Raw genomic sequence first — 11058 nt, forward strand, 5'->3', positions numbered from 1 at the left:
TAAAGCAAGAGCAACCTACTCAGCACGACTAGCCCAATACAGCAAGACTATCCAACACAGCACGACCAACCCAACGCAGCACTATCAGAGAAGCACTGAAAATGTAAATTATTCTGGTGTTTTGTAAATCATGCAGCTCCACGCTATCATCACTTGTATTCGGCCGAAGAAGTCTGTAGCACAGGCATACCATTTATAATATGAGAAATGGGATATAATAACCGTTTATACAGTTCGACCTGAAAGAGGAAGTTAGAGAAGAATTCTGGGATGTAATTAACGAATTTTTAAGAAATGTTATAATGCGAGAAAATAATTACTTTGAGAGACTGAAAGTGATTGATGAAGACAATGGTGGGCGAAAAGTCTCTCGAAAAAATTCCCAATTGTTGCACGTGTATTTTTCTCACCAATATTTTACAATCACCATACTAGCTCTATACTAGCACCATGCAAGAATCCCAGTGTCACACCATCACAACATAAGCAATACAACTCACTTCCCATTCAATGCAGTTGCACCATTTCACCACACCAGCATTAGCTCCACACCACCATCAGCACCGCCCCACACCTATACTCCAGACGACCATAACGACGCCATCATCGTCAGTAGTGCCACTTACTCGAGAAAAACAACATTTGCAGGTACGCCGGGGAGAGAGTAGTGTGTTTATTCCAGCACCTCGTAATGGTTGTGATTCCACGTGAGAAATGGCTGGCAGGAGACCGGCTGAGGGTGACGGATGCCACCCCAAGATTACAGTGGCCACGACGCTAACAACAACACAATAACACCTCCAGACGGAGCAGTGCATGGTATAAACCTTACTAAGGCTGAAAAAGCCACATGAGCAAACACTAGGATATATTATTAGAAAATACTTCGGTCCTGGGACCTTGATTACTTCTAACGTGTTAGAAGCGATCAAGGTCAAAGGACGAAACATTTTCTAATGTCCTAGTGTTTGCTCACGTGTCCTTTTACAGAGGTGTATCCAGGACCCATCCCCGTACGTCCCTCACTGACAGTCCTGTCTGCTGCCATATTTTTAAACCGTTGGAAACGTCAAAAGTCTTTTTTCGCTTCGAAAAACTCATAAGAGGCAGAGAAGTTGTGTAACCCACCACTTCCCTCGGTCGCTCTCGTAAATTCACCGGAAAATGCGCTGCGATTTTCTGCTTTTTGACTAGTCACTGAAAAGATAACTTCCAGCATAATCGCTTAAACGTCTGTCTGTCTTAAATTTAGGCTGCATCATTATGTCCCTGGGCGCGTTTCAGCTCTTCACTCTAATTCGACGTGATGATAGCCTACACACATTACTAATGCCCATCAACTGCCATACATAACCACCGAGCACCTAGAAATATTATTTGAATCCCCTGGAGAATCACTCCTCTGAAGGAAAACTGAGAACTGAAAGAATAAGGCACAATACGGTGACTGGAGGAATACACACAACCCGCACACAGGAGGATGAAACCTTTGATGACCATTAACTGAAGTTATACACACATTTGATATGCCATTCACTGTAGCCTAACCTAACCTGGTGGCCTGGTGGTTAACGCTCTCGCTTCACACGGTGAGGGCCTGGGTTCGATTCCCAGCCAGAGTAGAAACATTGGGCGTGTTTCTTTCCACCTGTTGTCTATGTTCACCATCAGTAAAATGGGTACTTGGGTGTTAGTCGACTGGTGTGGGTCGCATCCTGGGACACTGACCTAAGGAGGCCTGGTCACAGACCGGGCCGCGGGGGCGTTGACCCCCGGAACTCTCTCCAGGTAAACTCTCCAGGTAAACCATGCTAAAATTTACGCAGTATAAAATAACTTAATTTCTCTACTCAGAGAATTTGCATAAATTTTTGTTTTCGTTTTGGAAAAAGGTAGGCTAGAACGCTTCTTCAGATGACCTGATATTTTCTACCATCTTTACCTCTTCCAAACTCCCTCGTCATTAAAGCCTCTTAATGGTAGTATATTTTCAGTCCTTACTGGCCTCATATTCAATAGCTGCCTAAATCAATCAGCGGAGGTCTTTGATCAGCTAGCGGTGCGTTTCTCAGATACTGCATCACCTTCCAGCCATTCCGCAGTCACCACTCGCTGACTAACCTCCTGGCGTTAATCATGTTCCAGGGAGAACAAAGTCTCTCATTTTTTCCCCCACCATCCAGTCGACGTGGCCGCTCCATCAGCTGTCAAGGCCTGGAAAAATGGGCTTTGACAAGGCGTTTCTTTTACCACGATGCCGCGCCTGGAAGTACCTGGAACCTTGCCACATGCGAAGGTATGCGGATAGTTTTGCCGGGAGCACACAAGGCAGTTAACTGGGGGAATACAGTTTTTTTTGTGGTCATTATAATAATTACCACTATAAACATAAAAAAACTGGTCTTAAAAAACTAGAAACTGAAAGCTAGCGTCATACAATGGTAGTTGCATAGCTTTCCCGGGGCATAAAAAGCAGTTAACTTCTGGAGTATAGACTCCTGAGTCATAATGATAATGACCATTGTAAAACTATCTACATCTGATAATGGTTCAGGGCGACCTAAACGTCATTTTGTTTCAAGTTGTGAATCGTTCCAGCCACGTTTTTGTGATTCTCATTCTTAATTTCGGAAAAATGTGATACTCATGAGAACTAGATACTGGACTCTTGCTACATACAAAAGCACATAACGCAGAACATCGATCACATAATGAACCTCCAGGATATAATAATAACCATTGCAAAACTTCTCAGATGTGATGCAAAATAAAGAAAAGAAATTTCTGAGAGCATTTGGCACTGGAACTCTAGCATTTAGGAACATTACCTAGAACGCTCTTCATATTCAGGAAAATAGATACTTAAATTAAGTTAGATGCCTTGTATGGGAAAACTACTGTAGTTATAAAGAAAACGACGTTCAAACAAATGAATAGATTTTTACTGTTGGTGACTGAATACACAATTTTTGAAGCTGAATAGTGCAACCCGATTATTCCTTGAGTACTGGTACTCTTAGAGTTCTGAAACACTGCTTACTAGAAGAGTGAGACCAGGAACTCTATCTCAGATATCTAAACAGAAAACAGATTCAATATAACTTATTGGAACTTCTGTTGTTTGCCCTTCCCACGTATTGCCATGCATAAATGTGTTTCCATATGTATTCTCCAGTGTTGCCATATACTAAAGAAGAGGTAGAACCAACATAGTATCGATATAAAGAATAAAAAGGCACAATACCGTGACTGGAACAATAAGCAAATAACCCGCACAAATAATAAATTCATGAGGACGTTTTGGTCAGACTTGTGCTTCTATTTGGCTATGTGATCCCATGTAACCAGGTGATCCTATATAACCATGTGATCCTTTTGGGAAACACATTCCTTTCTAATTATCAAGCATTTGGGCTAAAAACGGTGGTTTTGTTTTACAAGATCCCTAACATTTCCTCGGTTACGCATTGACTCTCATGCGAAATGTTGCATATTTCCGTAACAGTATCGCCTAAACTGCTTGAGTGTAGAATAGTTTTGGCTGGAAAACAAACCTGAGTCCCTACCACTTGTATTGTGATATGCCGAACTTTCCCATGATATTATTTTCTTTGTCACTTTCAGCTTGGCGACTTGTCACTTGAAATAATGAGTCTTCTAAAAAAAATGACGGCTGAATTATTTTCCTCGCGAAATCGTAACGCGATTGTAAACAAACCACGGTACGGGTGGGATTTTATGACTCACTTGCCATGAGTTCTAACCCCATCCATACCGTGGTTTGGTATGAGTTATATTTCGTCTGGAAAAGAAGAGATAATCCAGTTTATTCCGAGGATAGAAAGGACAGCTCCAATTCCCTAGACCAAGAGCTCTTGAGCACCGTCATTGCACGCTTTTAAAGTGCCGTGCAACTCTGCCACTGACAACTCTTGTGCTCTTCAAAAACTTCCAGGCCATTCAACCTCTATTCACTCCAGAGAAGGTAGAGCAATAAATCGGAGCAGGACTCTATATCGCTTCACCAGGGCTACGGTGGAACTCTATTCTTCCTCTGAGTGGAGCTGGGAAGAGAAATTGCGGTGCTTGAGGAAAGAAATTGAAAAATAAAGTGATCATGGATTTTGACCAACTTATAAATTTCGTGATATGTCTGTACTCTCGTCTCTCTCTCACTCTCTCTCTCTCTCTCTCTCTCTCCATTCTTTCAGCCCATATTTTTCATTCTGTCTGCCTTCCTTCGTCTTGTCCTCCTCGCTAGTTCCCTAGTCTCTTCCTGGACGTCATGACAAAGTGGGAGCACCTACTAATGACATCATATATCTTGTGTGAGAAGCAAGGGACCCTGGAGGTACAAGATTCGATAAACTGCCTCAATTATGTGGTCCTCCCGGGGGCGCTATGTACACGTACACGCACTCGCGCACAGACACACACACGCACACGCACACAAACATACGTCCTTTTTCCTTTCTCGCCCTTCATTGCCAATGGTTTAATTTGCATCCCAAGTAATGTCTACAGATTTATGTAACAGATTTTAAAGTTTACCTCATTTGATACAGCATTTTTATTACTGCTGTTTATTATGATTATTTTTGTTGCTGTTGTTATATGCGATTTAGAATATTAATTTAGAATTTTCAACTTTTAATTTTGAAGACTTTCGTAACATTTTCTTTACCTATGCATTTATATATTTTTTCTTCGAAATTCGTAAAAATTAAATTTTCAGTAACGCAAATGTGACCTTAAAAACAACGGCATACAGCATGGACCAATCTCTGGCCAGTACAGCCATGCTGTAGTGGCCAGTACATGGAAGGCCATGCTGTACTGGCCAGTACATGTAAGGTCAGTACATGTAAGGCCAGTACATGTAAGGCCAGTACATGTAAGGTCAGTACATGTAAGGTCAGTACATGTAAGGCCAGTACATGTAAGGCCAGTACATGTAAGGCCAGTACATGTAAGGTCAGTACATGTAAGGCCAGTACATGTAAGGCCAGTACATGTAAGGCCAGTACATGTAAGGCCAGTACATGTAAGGCCAGTACAGCCTTGCTGTAATGGCCTTACATGACGCACCAAATTCTAGATCTTTAAGCACTCACTAAACACTGGACCGTACATCATGAACCCATCTCTGGTCTCTGGACCGTACATCATGAACCCATCTCTGGTCTCTGGACCGTACATCATGAACCCATCTCTGGACCGTACATCGCTAACCAACTTTTGGACCATATATATAATGCACCAAACTCCGACCCGTATAACATTAACCAACCTCGGGACAGTACGTGAACCAAATTCTGTACAGTACAACATGGCTCAAACTCTGAACCGTACTTCTTTTTGATTATAATAATAATAATCTGAACTGTACGTCACTGACTAAACTCTGAACCATACAGTATAGACCAAATTCTGAACCGATACACTGCTCATTTGTTATCGAACAGATACACTGAAACCACTAAGTATGTCAGTTAATATGTCCAGGTAACCGGCCTCACACCACGCTAAATTTTGCAATTGGATTTTCTGCCTGAAGCATAACTGTGGAATTAAATTACTTAGGCTTCAACATATACCTTCGATTCTAGAGTATATCTGCTATTTTTTTCTACCCTACAATCTTCAACATCATAACCTATGACACTGATATAGAGGCATGCCAGGTAAAATATGACCAAAAATAATAACCCTTTCTCCTAAAAGAACGTACCGTATTTTCCGGCATATAAGGCGCGCCTTTATCCTACACAAAAAAGTTTTGGAAAAATCATCCTGCGCCTTATATACTCAAGGTCAGGGTCAAGGGTAGGCTTTGAGTTACGCTTTAGCAGTTGTTGTCTAACGTTACGTTACAACTACACAATAAACTAGCCACTTCGGTGGCAAAATCTAAATCGTTACAACTGTTTTTAAACATCGTCTTATATGCTCGTGCGCCTTATAAATTACGGTAATTTTTTGTTACTTTCGTTTTAAAAACTAGGCGTTGGTTCAGTGGTGTACGATATAACACTCTTCCCAGTGTCTCCCTGATCTATGCTCGGTCGTCAAAAGATTTTATCCTTATTGTATTTTTGTATGTAATTAATCTTAAAAAACTGGGTTAAGTCCGTAATAGGATAAAAACAACGCTGTAACGAGGGAGGACACGTTAGGCACAAATTCAGGAAGCGATCCCGCCACTACGGCAATAGGAACATCTACCCCTTAGTATCAGAGGCCGAGAGGGAGCCACTATAGTCTAACCCAGACTTCACAAGGTAGTGTAAAAAAAGGAAGTCCGACAGATATAATTTCAGAGAACAAAAGGCTAGCAATGAAGTGTCATTGAGGACCTCCGAGGGAGTGGCCGGTGCTGTACGTTGTCCGTGATATTGATGTCGCGAGAGGAGTAAAACGAACTACTAATAATGCAGATAAAACAATTGGCTTCTTATTGATGTGCTGTTACTTTTGGCAACCATTGTCGAGCAGCCAGGTTTCAGACAACGTCTTAAATATAAACTGCAGTGTGTACTGTATAGCCCTCCCGGGTTAAGCGCATTTTTATGAATAAATATGGAAACTAAATAATACAGTAAACGACGATATAATTTACACGGATTCTGCCAAGTAATTTTGACATATGACAATGAAGAAATAGTTCAAAAAATGAAGTCAATTGGCATTACAGCAAATAATAGAGCCTACTAGACTGGAGAATACACTAGACCTCATCTTCACTAACAATGATGATCTGATAAGAAATATCACCATATCAAAAACAATATACTCAGATCACAACATAATTGAGGTTCAGTCATGTATGCGCGGAGCCCCAGACCGACATAATGAGATTAGTCACGAGGGAGCATTCACCAAATTCAACTTCAATAACAAAAACATAAAGTGGGACCAAGTAAACCAAGTCCTAACCGATATAAGCTGGGAAGATATACTAAGCAACACAGACCCCAACTTATGCCTAGAACAGATTAACTCGGTAGCACTCGATGTATGCACAAGGCTTATTCCTCTAAGAAAAAGGAGGAGTAGATGTAAAACAGAAAGAGACAGGCGCTCCCTTTACAGGCGACGGAAAAGAATAACAGAGCGGCTAAAAGAGGTCAATATATCTGAAATGCGTAGGGAGACACTGGTCAGAGAAATAGCAAGCATCGAACTTAAGCTAAAAGAATCCTTTAGGAGTCAGGAATCGCGGGAAGAACTAAAAGCCATAAATGAAATCGAAAGAAACCCAAAGTATTTCTTCTCCTATGCCAAATCAAAATCGAGAACAACGTCCAGTATTGGGCCCCTACTTAAACAAGATGGGTCCTACACAGATGACAACAAGGAAATGAGTGAGCTACTCAAGTCCCAATATGACTCAGTTTTTAGCAAGCCGCTAACCAGACTGAGAGTCGAAGATCAAAATGAATTTTTTATGAGAGAGCCACAAAATTTGATTAACACAAGCCTATCCGATGTTATCCTGACGCCAAATGACTGCGAACAGGCGATAAATGACATGCCCATGCACTCTGCCCCAGGGCCAGACTCATGGAACTCTGTGTTCATCAAGAACTGCAAGAAGCCCCTATCACGAGCCTTTTCCATCCTATGGAGAGGGAGCATGGACACGGGGATCGTCCCACAGTTACTAAAAACAACAGACATAGCCCCACTCCACAAAGGGGGCAGTAAAGCAACAGCAAAGAACTACAGACCAATAGCACTAACATCCCATATCATAAAAATCTTTGAAAGGGTCCTAAGAAGCAAGATCACCACGCATCTAGAAACCCATCAGTTACACAACCCAGGGCAACATGGGTTTAGAACAGGTCGCTCCTGTCTGTCTCAACTATTGGACCACTACGACAAGGTCCTAAATGCACTAGAAGACAAAAAGAATGCAGATGTAATATATACAGACTTTGCAAAAGCCTTCGACAAGTGTGACCATGGCGTAATAGCGCACAAAATGCGTGCTAAAGGAATAACAGGAAAAGTCGGTCGATGGATCTATAATTTCCTCACTAACAGAACACAGAGAGTAGTCGTCAACAGAGTAAAGTCCGAGGCAGCTACGGTGAAAAGCTCTGTTCCACAAGGCACAGTACTCGCTCCCATCTTGTTCCTCATCCTTATATCCGACATAGACAAGGATGTCAGCCACAGCACCGTGTCTTCCTTTGCAGATGACACCCGAATCTGCATGACAGTGTCTTCCATTGCAGACACTGCAAAGCTCCAGGCAGACATCAACCAAATCTTTCAGTGGGCTGCAGAAAACAATATGAAGTTCAACGATGAGAAATTTCAATTACTCAGATATGGTAAACATGAGGAAATTAAATCTTCATCAGAGTACAAAACAAATTCTGGCCACAAAATAGAGCGAAACACCAACGTCAAAGACCTGGGAGTGATCATGTCGGAGGATCTCACCTTCAAGGACCATAACATTGTATCAATCGCATCTGCTAGAAAAATGACAGGATGGATAATGAGAACCTTCAAAACTAGGGAGGCCAAGCCCATGATGACACTCTTCAGGTCACTTGTTCTATCTAGGCTGGAATATTGCTGCACACTAACAGCACCTTTCAAGGCAGGTGAAATTGCCGACCTAGAAAATGTACAGAGAACTTTCACGGCGCGCATAACGGAGATAAAACACCTCAATTATTGGGAGCGCTTGAGGTTCCTAAACCTGTATTCCCTGGAACGCAGGAGGGAGAGATACATGATTATATACACCTGGAAAATCCTAGAGGGACTAGTACCGAACTTGCACACGAAAATCACCCACTACGAAAGCAAAAGACTTGGCAGACGATGCACCATCCCCCCAATGAAAAGCAGGGGTGTCACTAGCACGTTAAGAGACCATACAATAAGTGTCAGGGGCCCGAGACTGTTCAACTGCCTCCCAGCACACATAAGGGGGATTACCAACAGACCCCTGGCAGTCTTCAAGCTGGCACTGGACAAGCACCTAAAGTCAGTTCCGGATCAGCCGGGCTGTGGCTCGTATGTTGGTTTGCGTGCAGCCAGCAGCAACAGCCTGGTTGATCAGGCTCTGATCCACCAGGAGGCCTGGTCTCAGACCGGGCCGCGGGGGCGTTGACCCCCGGAACTCTCTCCAGGTAAACTCCAGGTAAACAGGAAAAGTAGGAGCTTGGATATTAGTTTCAAATCTAGGTTGGATAAGTACATGAGTGGGACTTTCACATCAGAGCTTATTTCTTGGGTGGCATTGAAAATTGGGTTGGGCAAATGTTTTGTTAGTGGGATGAATTGTAAAGGACCTGCCTAGTATGGGCCAGCAGGCCTCCTGCAGTGTTCCTCCTTTCTTATGGTCTTATGTTCTTATAATAAATTCTAGTTTCAGCAGAGTTAAAAAATTCAGTGGCACAAGACACTCTCATAATCTCCTGAATAAATGATTTAGAAAACCAACAAGTTGATAAACGAGACACTTGTTTAACATTTGGGTATCTTTATTCTGGAAACGTTTCACCAGCCAGTGGCTTCCTCAGGCTGAAGAGCCACTGGCTGGCAAAACGTTTCCAGGATAAAAATACCCAAATGTTGCATAAGTACCTCAACTTTTTCTCTTCCTCAGAGAAGGTACTGACAAGGAGACAAACCACAGCTCCTTATCATTTGCTGACGATACCTAAATATGTAAGAAATTTGCCTCAGTAAGTGAAACACGTATGCTACAAATTTGAGCAAAGTTTTACAATAGGTAAACGAAAATGACATTATGTTCAGTTATTACAAATTTTAACTATTTGGAGATGGAAAGAACGAAGACCTTAAAATGATAACAATACACAGAATGTAGAGGGACTATATTGTATAACATAAGAAACTGGCAAAATTGGCAAAATTATGTCAGTTCTGTCATTTAGAAAACTCAACAGTGGAAATGCAGCAAAGACCATAACAAGACAGGTTGGGTTATTAGAATTTTCGAAACAAAAAAAGATTATTAAATTACAGTACTTTTCATTTCACTTGTGCTCTCACGACTTGAATACTTTTCTTTGTCCACAACAAGTTTCAAGACTGGCGAGAGAGAAGGGCTGGAAAATGTTCAGAGGTCGTACACTGCTCATAGAATTAATAAAGCATCTTAACTATTGTGAACGCATTAACGCATTTGAATTCTTTGTTGGACGGAAAAAGGATTTATTCTTGATAGTAAATACATGAGGATACTTGAGGGCCTCGTTAATTACCTGCAGACTGCTTTATCAAATTATAGAAGAGAAAGACATGGGAGAAAATGTATAGTATATCCAGTGAAGTGCATAGGGGATGGGGTAAGCGAGCCATAGGCACAGTAAGAGAACACTGTATCAACATCCATGGCCCAAGATTTTTCAACTTACTACTAGGAGGTATCAGAAATGCACTCGGGAAGGAGAGAGGAGTTTTCAAGAAGAGCTAAACGTACCTGATCAACCAGGTTGTGATGGCTACGTGGTCTTGCTGACTGCTAACACACCAGTCTATCCTCGTCGTAAGCGATCACTTAGCGTGTTTTCCTAATGAAGGAAACAGACGTTAGTGGGTTACAGTTTTTCATAGCCAGAGTACACACACACACACAAATATATATATATATATATATATATATATATATATATATATATATATATATATATATATATATATGTCGTGCCGAATAGGCAGAACTTGCGATCTTGGCTTAAATAGCAACGATCATCTTGCCATATAGGACAAGCGAAAATTTGTGTAGGCAATAATTTCGCCAAAATCATTCTGAACCTAACCAAAAAAATATATTTCACTGTGTTTGTTTAGTAGTATTAAATTACTGTAAACAAATCTAAAATATATTTAGTTGGGTTAGGCTAAAATAAATTGCGCTTGTTATAATAAGGTTAGGTAATTTTTCTAAGTTCTTTAAAAGTATGAGAGAAAATCTTAGAAAGGACTTAATTTTAAATGAGTTTTTGTTAATTGACCAGTTTTACATATTCGGCACGACATATATATATATGATATATATATATA

General features: G+C 41.2%; 1 long non-coding RNA gene across 1 annotated transcript in view; it reads right to left on the reverse strand.

Moving 5' to 3' along the window:
• Positions 1-10574, reverse strand: part of LOC138854918 (uncharacterized) — a 281560-nt gene extending 270986 nt beyond the window's left edge. The window contains exon 1 of the long non-coding RNA XR_011394081.1: positions 10475-10574. This is a non-coding gene — a long non-coding RNA (uncharacterized lncRNA). The remainder of the gene's footprint in view (positions 1-10474) is intronic.
• Positions 10575-11058: the final 484 nt, after the last annotated feature.

The sequence above is a fragment of the Cherax quadricarinatus genome, chromosome 74, assembly GCF_038502225.1.
Source record: "Cherax quadricarinatus isolate ZL_2023a chromosome 74, ASM3850222v1, whole genome shotgun sequence".
In the NCBI taxonomy this organism is placed as follows: Eukaryota; Metazoa; Arthropoda; class Malacostraca; order Decapoda; family Parastacidae; genus Cherax; species Cherax quadricarinatus.